Raw genomic sequence first — 13,050 nt, 5'->3', positions numbered from 1 at the left:
AAGCCCATATAGATAGCTCAATTCTGAAAATTAGGTACGATAAAAACTGTTCTAAAACAACGTGCTGTCCTGAACCAGTCTGCATCATTACTAGCTTCATAAGCAATAGGCTTCAACCACCAATGTCTCCCTCAAGTATGGATACTCATCCAATATAGAATCCGGTCTCCAAGAAGCCTCTTCAGATGGTAAACCTCTCTATTTGATCAAATATTCCACAATAGAACGTGATTGAAGCTTCTTTTCACGCTGACCTATAATAGCCTCTGGGATGTACTAAATAAGACCGTCTTCATCAATGGGTGGCAACTCATCAACTATATCCACTGGATCACCATAATAGGGCTTGAGCTGACTAACATGGAAGACGTTATGAATCTTTGTGGAAGAGGGAAGCTCTAGTTTGTATGCCAAATCTCCAATTCGCTTAAGGATCCTGTAAGGGCCATAAAACCTGTGGGCAAGCTTATTACTGGATCCATCTTTTAACGTAGAGTACTTGGATTTGGGCACCTTCAACAAAACCAACTCTCCTTCTTGGAACTTAAAGGCCTCCTCTTCTCATCAGCATACATCTTCATTTGATCTTGAGCCTTCCTTAGATTTACCTTGCATTGCTGAAGAAGGGTCTGCATTCTTTCCAACTCCTCCTTCCCATGAGGATTGATATTTTCATTAAAGATGACTATGGGTAAGGGCACCTTGTAACCATATAAAGCCTCAAAGGGTGAAACTCCTATGCTCACATGAGTGAAATTGTTGTAAGCAAACTCAGCCAGGTGTACCCAAGAATCCCATGAGGTTTGGACATCATAGCAAAAATGGCAAAGATAAGTTTCCAACCATTTATTAACTCTCTCTGTCTGTCCATCAGTTTGGGGATGATAAGCCGTAGATGGAGCCAATTTAGTGCCCATAGATGTAAATACTGCATGCCAAAAGTTACTCACAAACTTTGAGTCCCTATCATGGACAATCACCTGCGGTAATCCATGTAGTCTAAAAATATGCTCCATAAACTGGTTGGCCACTTGAGAAGCAGTAAACTGAATCTTTATTGGGATAAAATGAGCTGCTTTGGTGAGTCTGTCAACCACCACATAAATACTATTCCACCCCTTCTTAGTAGTAGGTAAGCCAGTAATGAAATCCATAGTAATATGAGTCCATTTACCCATAGGAATAGGCAATGGCTGTAACAAACCTCCTGGCTTATGGGTGCTATCCTTATTTTGCTGACAAGGCATACACTTCATAACGAAGTCTTTGACATCTTTCCACAATCCTTTCCAATAAAAGCTTTTGCTAATCCTGTCATAAGTCTTGAAAACTCCCAAGTGTCCAGCTAAAGGTGAAGAATGTAACTTCTCCATAATTTTCCGCTTAAAAAAGAAAGTAGAGGGAATAACAATCTTACCTTTCCACCAAATAAGACCATTTTTAAGCTAGTAATGCGAGTTTTCTTCCATAAGACCTTGCTATAATTTCTGAAAGATTTGGTTGAATTCCTCATCTAAAAGATAGGCCTCCTGTAGTTCTTCAATCCAATCATTATGTAATTTTGTCATAGCTGACACTTTGCAGGCCCCCATACGAGAGAGAGAATCAGCCACTATGTTATCTTTTCCCCTTGTATGAGTGATGTCAAAATCATAATTCTGTAATGTAGCTACCCAGCGACGTTGCTTTGGAGTGAGATTTGACTGAGTAAGGAAATACTTGAGTACCCAGTGATCACTATGTACTCTGAATCGGCTGCCATATAAGTAATGGTGCCACTTCTTGATTGCATGCAAGATAGCCAACATCTCCTGGTCATAAACATTCATGGCCATCTCCTTATCTGTAAGCTTACGGCTCTCAAATGCAATTACTCCATGCTCTTGATGCAAAACAGCCCCAATGCCACGGCCACTAGTATCACAATGTATAGTAAACTCTTTGGAGAAATCCGGGCATACTAAGATAGGAGCAGAAGTAAGGAGTTCCTTTAACTGGTTGAAGCTGCTATCTGCAAGAGCGTCCCAAAAGAAAGCCTCCTTCTTCAACCTGTCAGTCAAAGGAGCTGCAATTGCCGGATAATGCTTTATAAATCGGCGATAGAATGAAGATAGACCAAGGAATCCTCTAAGAGAGGTAGTAGTAGTAGGCATTGGCCAATCTCTTATGCATTGCACCTTCTTGGGATCAGCCTGTATTCCTTTTTCACTGACTATATGTCCCAAGTATTCCACTTTAGTCTGCATGAAAGAGCACTTCTTCTCCTTAGCAAAAAGCCTATGATATCTCAATACATAAAAAACCCTCCTCATATGTGCCAAGTGATCCTGTAAAGTCTTGCTATAGATCAAAATGTCATCAAAGAACACCAAGACAAACTGAAAGAGGAAAGGTTGCAAGATCTTATTCATCAGGCTTTGAAAGGTAGCTGGAGCGTTTGTAAGCCCAAATGGCATCACTAAAAAATAATAGAGCCCACGATCAGTCCTAAAAGCAGTCTGGCTTATTGATTGTCTTTGAGTTGGGCTCCAAATCAATGGGATGATCCACCGCTCTCTTAGGAGGCAATGAAGTAGGTACTTCAAACAAATCTCTATACTCCTCAAGAAGAGCTATCAAGGCTGGATGGTTTGCTGAATTATTGGGCTGATCCTGTGTTTCTTTGTTCAAATGCAAAATAAATATTTGTGAGCGCTTCTTGTACTCTCTTTTGAGTTGTTGAATGGTGATAAGCTGAAAATCAGATCTACTAGGAATTCCCTGTAAATGAATAAGCTGTCCATTGGAGATAAACTCCATATATAACTGTGAGAAATCCATGGTGATCCTGCCTAATGTCATCAACCAATCACAACCAAGTACAATATCTATGGGCCCCATTTCCAGAGTGATCAGGTTTACTTTGGCTTCAAAATTTTCAGCCAACTGCAAAGAAACCTGTGGGCAAATCTGTGTGCTGATTTCTTCTTCACCATTAGCCACTTGTACTCTAATGGGCTGCTGTAAGTCTGTGGGAACACAATTTAACTTGTCCATGATGGACTTATTGATAAAACTATGAGTACTGCCACTGTCTATCAGGATGAACACTGGCTTTCCACATATGCTTCCCTTCATACGAAGTGTATTAGGGCTCTTAGATCCCGTCCAAGCATCCATAGAGATAGAATAATTAGTGGCAGCAAGCGACTCATCACAAGATCCACCAGAGTCAAACGGAACATTTCCACCTAGATCAAAAGGAAAAGAGTCGACTGGATCATAAAAGTACTCCTGTCCAATTTCCTCCTCAAGATCTTCATTTTCAGCATTAATTGCCACTGCATTAGCTTCATCTATGTCATCTTCAAAGTCCTCAAAAACTAGCATACTCTGAAGCTTTGGCTTGACATTTTTGTATACATACTTTGAAGCATGATCAGGTGTATACTTTTCTCCACACTTGAAACATAAGCCCTTGTCATTCCTTTCCTTGTAAAGATCCATGGGAATAGATTTGGAATTTGTATTAGTTAAAGTGGACTTAGGCTTGTTGTCCCCCTGTTTGAATTCAACCTTTGGACTGTTTGCTGTCCTAAAATTACTTTGAGGCCTAAAAGCATTGAATGGAGGATAAGTTGGTATCCGTAAGCTCCCATTAGGCACATGATTGCTGCCATAAATGTTACCAACTTGTCCCTGCTTTAAAACAGTCCTTGGCTATCCATAACTAGGTTGAAATGAAGATTCTTTCCTATACTTTCTTCCATAGCGCTCCGCAAGCTCAATAGCCTTGAAAAGTGAAGTAGGATTTTGCGCCATAACATCAGCTGACAAAGATGGCTCCAAACCATACATAAACTTGTGAAGCTTAGCCTCATCATTGATGCTTTCCACATACATGGTCAAGTTGAGGAATTGGTTTGTATACTCTCTTACACTTAGGCCCCTTTGTTCCAAACCATACCATCTCCGTGCTAACTTCTCTTTCTCAAGAGGCGAAACAAAGACTTCATCCATAAGTGCCTTGAAAGCTTCCCAATTCTCTACAAGTATATTCTCTTTCTTGATATACCTCCACCAAGTATGGGCAAATCCTTCTAGATGCAAGGAAGCAAAGTGAATCTTCATATCATCAGTTTTAGGGTATATATCAAAGTAGGACTCCATCTTAGAGGTCCATTCCTCTAAGTTTGATGGTGAAGATGATTGGCCATTAAATTTTGCTAAAACAATTTTTTCCTTAAACTCCCATATATGAAAGGGTTGCTGTCCCAAAATTGGTTGATCATGATTACCAAGTACAGAGCCTCCAAATTGAGACTGAAATCTTCCAACAGGTGGCTAAGAATTACTATGTAATCTTCCTGTTGGTAGAGTACCCCTAGAATTTTGAGTATGCAGTCCAAAAGCTTGAGTATTGGCCCCATTCAAACTGCCCAAATAGTCATCATGCCTCTGTGAAGCTTCTCCTACTTTATACAGACTATTTGGAATGCCTCTTCTTCCAATAATCCCATTTCCATTACCATTTTGGTTAGATGGTTGAAGTGGGACTGAAGGGCCACTGTTTGAACAAGCCTTCTCATTAACTTCTCTTGATGCCATTTGCAACTGCATAAATTTGAGATTTGTGCCATGAGTTGTTCATTGGATTCTACCAACTTATCAATAAAAGCCTTGGTCTGATCAGTAGATAGAACCATCTGCTCCATTCTTGACAAGATGGCCTCATGTCGTTCCCTATGTCTTTGTTCATTGGCACACAAAGTATTATTGAGTATACTGACTTTTCCTTGTTGTTGAAGCTCTTGAGGGTTCTCTTGAAGTGTGCTATCTATCATGGAATCCATGATTTGCTGAGCATAATCCTCATGGACCTTATTTTTGCCTTTATGTCATGCCATATGTGCAGTCCTGCAGTACCCCCTGTCAGAAAAACGGCTATAACTTTGGCTAGGAAACTTCGATTTCAGAACTTTTTTGTGCGAATCAAAGCTAAGAATGCCCTCTTCGACATGAGCTATAGCACGCTATAACAAGTTTAGGAAAGAAAATTCTGTAGCTAGATTTTAGAGTCTAAACTGTCTAGTCCTGCACCTTGTCTAGACCTGTAAGTGCCCTGTTTTGACCCTATGATACAAGATAGTAACCCCAAATGGCTACCAAACCCTGCAAAAGGGTATATAGGACCTGTGGGTACCTTGTAGTACCTACACCTGTGCTTCAATAATAAATGGTGTACCTGTAACCACCCGTAAATACCCTGTAAGTGACCTGTAAATTCCCTATTTTACCCTGTTTTGGTCCTGTAGGTACTTGAGTCCTTGGAAAGTCTTCAATCTTCAATTCTCTACTCGTTGTATCTGTGTGAGGGATAAAATGGCATGACAGGCTCCCTACACGGGCTCTGAATCACCGAGAGGTGGGCAAAGTTCCCCCCGGGTCGGTTGGTTGCACCCCTTCGGGATCTTTGATAGTGAGGGAGGATCACCTCTCTTTTGTCACACTATATCCCCCGGCATCCACCTTTTCCTCGGTGGGAATATCAACATGGTAGAGGCTAGTGTTCTAAGCAATCAGCATGATATGCATTTCTGAAATATTCATTCAGCCTTTCATGAAATGCAATTGAATGAGATTTGGAAAAATTGGGATAGGAGAAGGGTCTTACCGATGCAATTCAGTGACTCACTGATTGCTAGTACTTACCCTTTTACAATATTTCAGCTTGGGTGAGAGAAGTTCAACAAAACAAATCAAGGTTATGCATCAAGCTGATCAAATGATACCTATGATGAAGTAATGATTTGAATAAAAAAGAAATTCAATGAAATAGGCTGGAATTAAGGACAATTAATACTAATCTCTGATCTATTGATCAATCCAGTGAATTAATTGATCAATAATCTCCCTTCAACAAGTGGAAAAGCCATTAGCAATTGGATTATTGAGAGATTTCAGATATTAGTAAAAGGGAATACCTCCATTAAGCTTGAAGAATATGATGGATGTCAGCTTCAATCCCCTTGATGCAAAAGTTCTTCATAATCCATCATAAATCCGTCATAAAGCTTGAAATCTCCATAGAATCAGTCCATACAAGCTCCAATATGATGAAATCCTTGAAGAATCAATGATCCAGCCTTGCTTGAACACTTGAACATCAAAGATTCAAGCTCCTTGATAAAAAGCCCCAAAATAATCCTTCCATTTGAGCTCCAATGTCATGCACGGGCTGAAATCTCTTCAATGTCTTCAATCTTGGAGTCTATCCAGCTTGTACTTAGCTTTAGAGAAGCTTTGGAGGTCGGGGAAGTCCAAAATTTTGAGAAATTTGAGCTTCCAGGTCTGTGGCTATGGCTGCCCTGCTGTGTATTAGGGTTTGAGCAAGAGAATGGCTGATCAAGATGCTTCTGAGGCTGAAGATTTTTGTCAACAAGTGCTTGATGAAGCCTTCAAGAGCTGTGATCAATGGGTTGAAGATCTGGAGCAAGCTGAGCAGGGAGAGAGAACAGGAAATTCAGCGCAAATTTCGGCGCATTTTTCGGGCTATTTCAAGCTGGTAATCTACAGCATTGCTTCACTATGGTACTCCTCCTCCATTTTTGCATGAAATTTGATGACGTCCAGCCATTTAAGCCATTATCCGCCATATCTGACCTTGGATATCTCCAAATGTAGTCTTCTACTAACTGTAGATGTCCTGCAGCACTCCACTAGTCACTGTCTTGTACCATTTTTGTCTGAAATTGATTTTGAAATAGGAAAATGGGACTGAAAATGAAAGAAAAGAATGAATCAAAGACTCAAGCTTTGATACCACTTGTCAGAGAGAGAACTAGGGAGAGAGAAAGAGGAGAGAGAAGACTGCAGAAGAGAGAGAAGAAGAGTGACGAGGAGAGAGAAAGACTAGATTTAGAGAGAGAAAGACAGGAAAGAAGGGAAAGCCATAGAAGCTGTGAGCAAGAAGGGAGAGAAAGATTGTAATTGTATTAATGTGTCAAAAAGATGTGAAAATTTACATCTTCTCTCCTTTTATACCAATGTCAGTGTGACATGGCATAATATCAATATTATTAACACTAATTTGTTATTCCCAGCTTCTTACAGATTGAGAAGAAACTCCATAGTGGTTTGGTTGCTTTTAATGCTCATATTAAGGTTGATCATGGTGAAATGAGGGTCTTCAGAGCAATTGTAGCTTTCTCTCTCCCACAACTCAAGCAAAGATATGCCACATACTCCATGGCTAGAGTGTTCTTTTATTTTCTTGTCATTTGTCTGTCTTCAAGTCTAGAATTGTTAATTGTGCTCATAAATAAGGTTGTCAAAAATAAATGCTTATGTGAAGTTACTTCTGTGTGTGTGTGTGTGTGTGTGTGTGTGTGTGTGTGTGTGTGTGTGTGTGTGTGTGTGTGTGTCCCCCTAAATTCTGTGTGTGTGTGTGTGTGTGTGTGTGTGTCCCCCCTAAATTCTCCCTATATGTCTCCGTTCATTTTATATCCCTCTATTTATCTTTCAAAAGTTAAATTTTGTCAACTTGCTCAAAAAATAAGAAACTAACATCCAACAAATCTCTCACCCACTCTATTTATTCTTATGTACTATAATAATGTAACACATCTATGAAATCCTTTTGTGCTTTGAGAGAGAGAGAGAGAGAGAGAGAGAGAGAAATTGAACGTCTAGCTATAAAATTCATAGTTGAAAGTATAGTCACAGATTGGGAGTTTAGATCCCTAAAGAGAGAGAGAGAAAGAAAGAAAGAAAGAAAGTTATATTAACGTCTTCTAAAGACCAAAACTGGCCTATGAGACAAACTGTGATACAACTGATGAGGTCCAGCTATCCAAAATAAAAGTGCTAAATGAAAAGCTAAAAACTGGAAACTGAAAATACGGTGTTGTGAGTGTGATAAGTGTCGTGTATGTGTATGTGTGTATGTAGCTCTGGTACGCCAGATAATGGCTACAAAGGGAGAACAAATGTTGGCTGTGATAGGGGAACAACTGTCGGCTGTGATAAAGTGGTGGGATGTGTATATGTAATAGATGCAGGGAGATATACTATCCTGGGATGTAGTAGCAGTCGTCGAAGTCGCTAATAGCAGGCGATCCCTCCTGGATGCAGGATGTGGTACATCGGCGGTGGAGAAAGAGCAAACTGGAGATCTGAGATCCAATGTGTCGAGTGTCATCGGATCTCAGTCTGCTGTCAATGTAGATCAAGAATCCTCCGGATCTCCTGTCGGTGTGGCTGTGGGGTCCGAAACCCACGGATCCTCGTGCGGCATCGGGTACGCTGGTCCTCAGCCTGCTGTAATGTGAGCCCGGAGGTCTGGTTGGAGGCTGGTACAGTAGCTCTCACTCTGTCTGTCTGAAAGAACTGTGTAATAGTCGTCTAGGTGGGTCCCTCTCTGACTGGGACCCGCTGTGTGCTCTGCTCTCTGATGTGCCATGCCTCTCCTAGAAAACGGCCAAATGATCTCTGATCCATATCAGTCATACATCCCTGAAGTGAGCTGCTCAATGTGTATCTAGATCTCAACTCTGAGTATGCCGTGCATCTGAGAACAAAATGCTCCTCACTCTCCACCTCTGATCTACAAAGGGGACATATCCTCTCCTCCCATGGGATGCCACTGGCTCTGCCACTCTCAATCATAAGCTGATGTGATGATACCCTGAGCTGTCCAATAAGAACTCTCAATCGATGTGGCATATAGATCTGCATATATCTCAGAATCTCTATGAATCCCTGCTCTGATATGCTCAAGAACTGTGTATAATAATGTGCCATCTTCGATGGCAGTGGCTGTGCAGGGCTGACCCATGTCCTCTGTATATAAATATGCCATATCTCCTGTCTGATGACTCTGTTCCTCTCAAAGAGAGAGAGGGTGTAAGTGGGAGCCTGAGTATCATATAGAAGAGGTGGGAGTCTATCAATGTCCAGCCCATGTCTGTCAAACCAAGCTCTAGTCTGTGCATACCATGATGTGGTATCCCCCGCTCGAGCCATCTCCTGAGATGCCATATATGCTCTGTATGCAATGCGATCTCTGTCCATATCTTGAAATCTGTGTAGGAAGCAGACTGTCTGAAATAATGCCTCAACTAGCATGGGCGGTGTGGCAAGCTCTGCTCGCACAATGTCATGTGGGACTGAGGCCTTGCTGCGAATCAATCTAGATATCATGATCACCTGAGGTCTCTCCATCAATGTCCATACATAATCGGCAAGGCCTAGCCCCCATATAGCTGCTCCATACATCAGTGCTGGAGTGACTAGAGTATCAAAGAGCCACCCCTTGGTGCAGGGCTCCTGGAAATGTGCCTAATGACACTGTCGCTCCATAAGAGCCAATGCTGAGTATCCTCTAGTGAGGCGGTCACGAGCTACCTGTGTCATCGAGAAAGTCCCTGAAGCTGCTGTAAAGGTGACTCCCAAATATACATATGATCCAGTGACCTCAATACTCCCTCCTGCTACCATGAAAATACTCTGTCTGCGTATCTGAGCTAATGTATGGAATATAAGAACCTTGGTTTTACCAAAGTTCACTGTTATGCCTCTCTGTATGCAAAAATCATCCAATGCTAATAAATGCTGCTGTAATCCCTGAGCTGATTCTGAGACCAACACAATGTGATCTGCATATAGTAAGATATGAACTGTGGCTCCACTGAGATCTATACCTCCACTGGCTCGCTGTTGAATAAACTCTGCTATCTCATCAATGTATAGCCCAAATAGAGAGAGAGAGAGAGAGAGAGAGAGAGAGATATGTCTGTATTTGTGTTCGGTCGCGTGTACAATTCAACATTGCTACAGTAGAATAGAAAGATAATAAATAAACACACAAGCTAACATTTAGTAGTAATAAAAAACAATTATTGAGAGAGAGCTATTGCTACATAAGAATATAGAGGTAAAAAATTCAGCATAGAAGCTAACATTTAGTGATATAAAACAATGAATGAGAGAGAAAGAGAGAGAGAGTATGGGAGTTTGAACCTCAAACATGAGAGAGAGAGGGGGGAGGGAGGGAGAGACGAGGGGAAAGAGGCAAGTGCATTAGGGCCAAAAACGTTTCAAAAATGGCACTTGTAAGAAAATGATTAAGTTACTAATTAGTTGAGGTTTTAAAATAATGAACCCTCTAAATTTGGCCATTCAGACGTGATTAATGAGAGAATTTATTATTCATTTAAGAGGTTAGCCATTAAATGCCTAAGGACGTTAACTCATGTCAGAGGTCACTTTTCGGCCATTATTCTTTCATTTTGAATATTTTTCTATCATATTTCCCACCAAAATCACGCTTCTTTTTTTGCCTGCATTCATTTAAATCATTGTTCTCTCCTCTTCACTTTGTTTCTTAGTTCTTAAAGTAGATTTTACTCTGTCGTAAAATTTCTCACCAAAATCACGTCCGGTTCTTACCAGCAGCGTGCATTGGTCTCCCTTCATCTCCCTTCGTCTCCTTTCACAAAATCTTGAGAAGGTGATCAACAATCAAAAGAGTCTCTACACAGAGGATCAATACCACTTACTTGCCGATTGAGCTATAGAGATATGGTCCTCCATGGACCTGAGACGAGATCATCTTGTTAGTTTTCAATAGACCCAACTAGGTTGGGACATCCAAGCCGCATCTTTACTTCAACCCTTAAGATATCCATTCAGTAAGATTTTGTTTCAACTAAATCCAAGCTTTTTCTTCAATCTCTTCAATTTGATTCATAAGAAAATGGGTAAAAGAGTCCCATGGTGTTGATGCAAATTGGTAGGGATAGATATACTAAGGATAATCCTTAAGCTAATAGAATAGAAAGTGAAAATTTTCACTTTGATCTTGACACTTGAAAATAGAATATCGTCATTATACAGTTTTGTAATATCAGCCATTTCTTAGTTCAAAGGAATTTAGTTCAAATGAACTTTATCCTACCGTTTCTTAGTTCTTAAAGTAGATTTTACTCTGTCGTAAAATTTCTCACCAAAATCACGTCCGGTTCTTACCAACAGCGTGCATTGGTCTCCCTTTGTCTCCTTTCACAAAATCTTGAGAAGGTGATCAACAATCAAAAGAGTCTCTACACAGAGGATCAATACCACTTACTTGCCGATTGAGCTATAGAGATATGGTCCTCCATGGACCTGAGACGAGATCATCTTGTTAGTTTTCAGCAGACCCAACTAGGTTGGGACATCCAAGCCGCATCTTTACTTCAACCCCTAAGATATCCATTCTGTAATATTTTGTTTCAACTAAATCCAAGCTTTTTCTTCAATCTCTTCAATTTGATTCATAAGAAAATGGGTAAAAGAGTCCCATGGTGTTGATGCAAATTGGTAGGGATAGATATACTAAGGATAATCCTTAAGCTAATAGAATAGAAAGTGAAATTTTTCACTTTGATCTTGACACTTGAAAATAGAATATCTTCATTATACAGTGTTGTAATATCAACTTTTTAGCAAGGACTAATTGATAAGACAAGGATAATATATTATAATTAGAAGAAAGGAAGTACTTTGATTTCTGGGAGATAAAAATATTTACCCAGTAATAGATTAAAAATATTTATTATTCAATTTTATCTCTTAAAATATAAAAAAATTAAACAAGTAATAGATAGAAGTATTAGTGATATTGTGTATCATATCAACTTTAGGACTAAGATGATTTTATGTGTGCAGGATGCTTCGAAGAATATGAAGGATACAACTTCTTACTTAATATTAGCTCTTGGGAGTATTTTTCTCATCATACCCTCAACTATGATTAGCACTATGGGGTTTCAAGTTTCAATATCTTCAATTGTGATTCTTATTAGCACTATCAGATTTCAATACCTAAATGGTGGCTTGATGTCATGGGATGATACTACTCATGATATCATATCCTAGCAAATCTCTTAAGATCTATTCCCTTGATTTGTAAGAAGAAATAGAAATGACTTGAATCTATTTCTTTCTCTCAGAACTCTGATTCTAAAGCAGACTGATTTTATAATTGAAAGCATCACTACATTATTGATGCTTTATCCTTGTATATCTTTTTTCAAATGTAATATATCTCAATTTCACAAAAAAAAATCATCAAAATAATCAGTCTCCATTTCACAAAAAAAAATTACATAACTTTATTAGGCTCTGAAAAAATTTTAGAAAATTTTAAAGCTTTTTTAAAGCTTGTTTGCTATTTTAAAAATATTTTAAAGCAAAAAACGGCCTAAAAGAGACCCAAAAAATCACAAAAAAACCACCCAAAAATAGCATTGCCGATACAACGCGAATATGGATATCCGAGTGTATTCGCGTTGTATCGGCAATGCATTGCCGATACAACGCGAATATGGATATCCGAGACACTCGAATACCCATATTCGTGTTTGCCGATACAACGTGGATACCCATATTCGGATACCCATATTCGCGTTGTATCGGCAATGCTATTTTTGGATGGTTTTTTTTGTGATTTTTTGGGTCTCTTTTAGGCCTTTTTTTCTTAGAAATATTTTTAAAATAGCAAAAGAGCTCAAAAAAATTCAAAAAATTTTCCATGAGTTTATTAGGCTTTGAAAAAATTTTAGAATATTTTTAAGATTTTTTTGAGCTCATTCGCGTTGTATCGGCAATGCTATTTTTTGGTGTTTTTTTGTGATTTTTTGGGTCTTTTTTAGGCCTTTTTTGCTTAAAAATATTTCTAAAAATAGCAAACGAGCTCAAAAAAATCTTTAAAATTTTCTAAAATGTTTTCAAAGCCTAATAAACTCATGGAATTTTTTTTGAATTTTTTTGATAGGCTTAAGATCTCACAAAAAATAAGTCATTACAAGGGGAGTGTACTTTGCACGCACATGTTTACTCCTTCACGATACTGAGGAAGGAGGACCCCTACGGAGATTTTGTTGTGCCACTCTTGCACCATATCAAGTCATCCATGATATGCAGAGAAAAGTATAGTACCAAACATTATGCTTTTTTCCATGCTCGCGCCGTATGAACTGCTCCACGATACGGTGCGAATATAACCCTGCGAAAATTTGGCTTTGCTGC

The sequence above is a fragment of the Lygodium microphyllum genome, chromosome 15 (genome assembly GCF_053477565.2).
Source record: "Lygodium microphyllum isolate KBCC chromosome 15, Lygodium_microphyllum_v1.1.10, whole genome shotgun sequence".
NCBI lineage: Eukaryota > Viridiplantae > Streptophyta > Polypodiopsida > Schizaeales > Lygodiaceae > Lygodium > Lygodium microphyllum.
The sequence above is the reverse complement of the archived record's forward strand: the minus strand, read 5'-3'. Positions refer to the sequence as shown.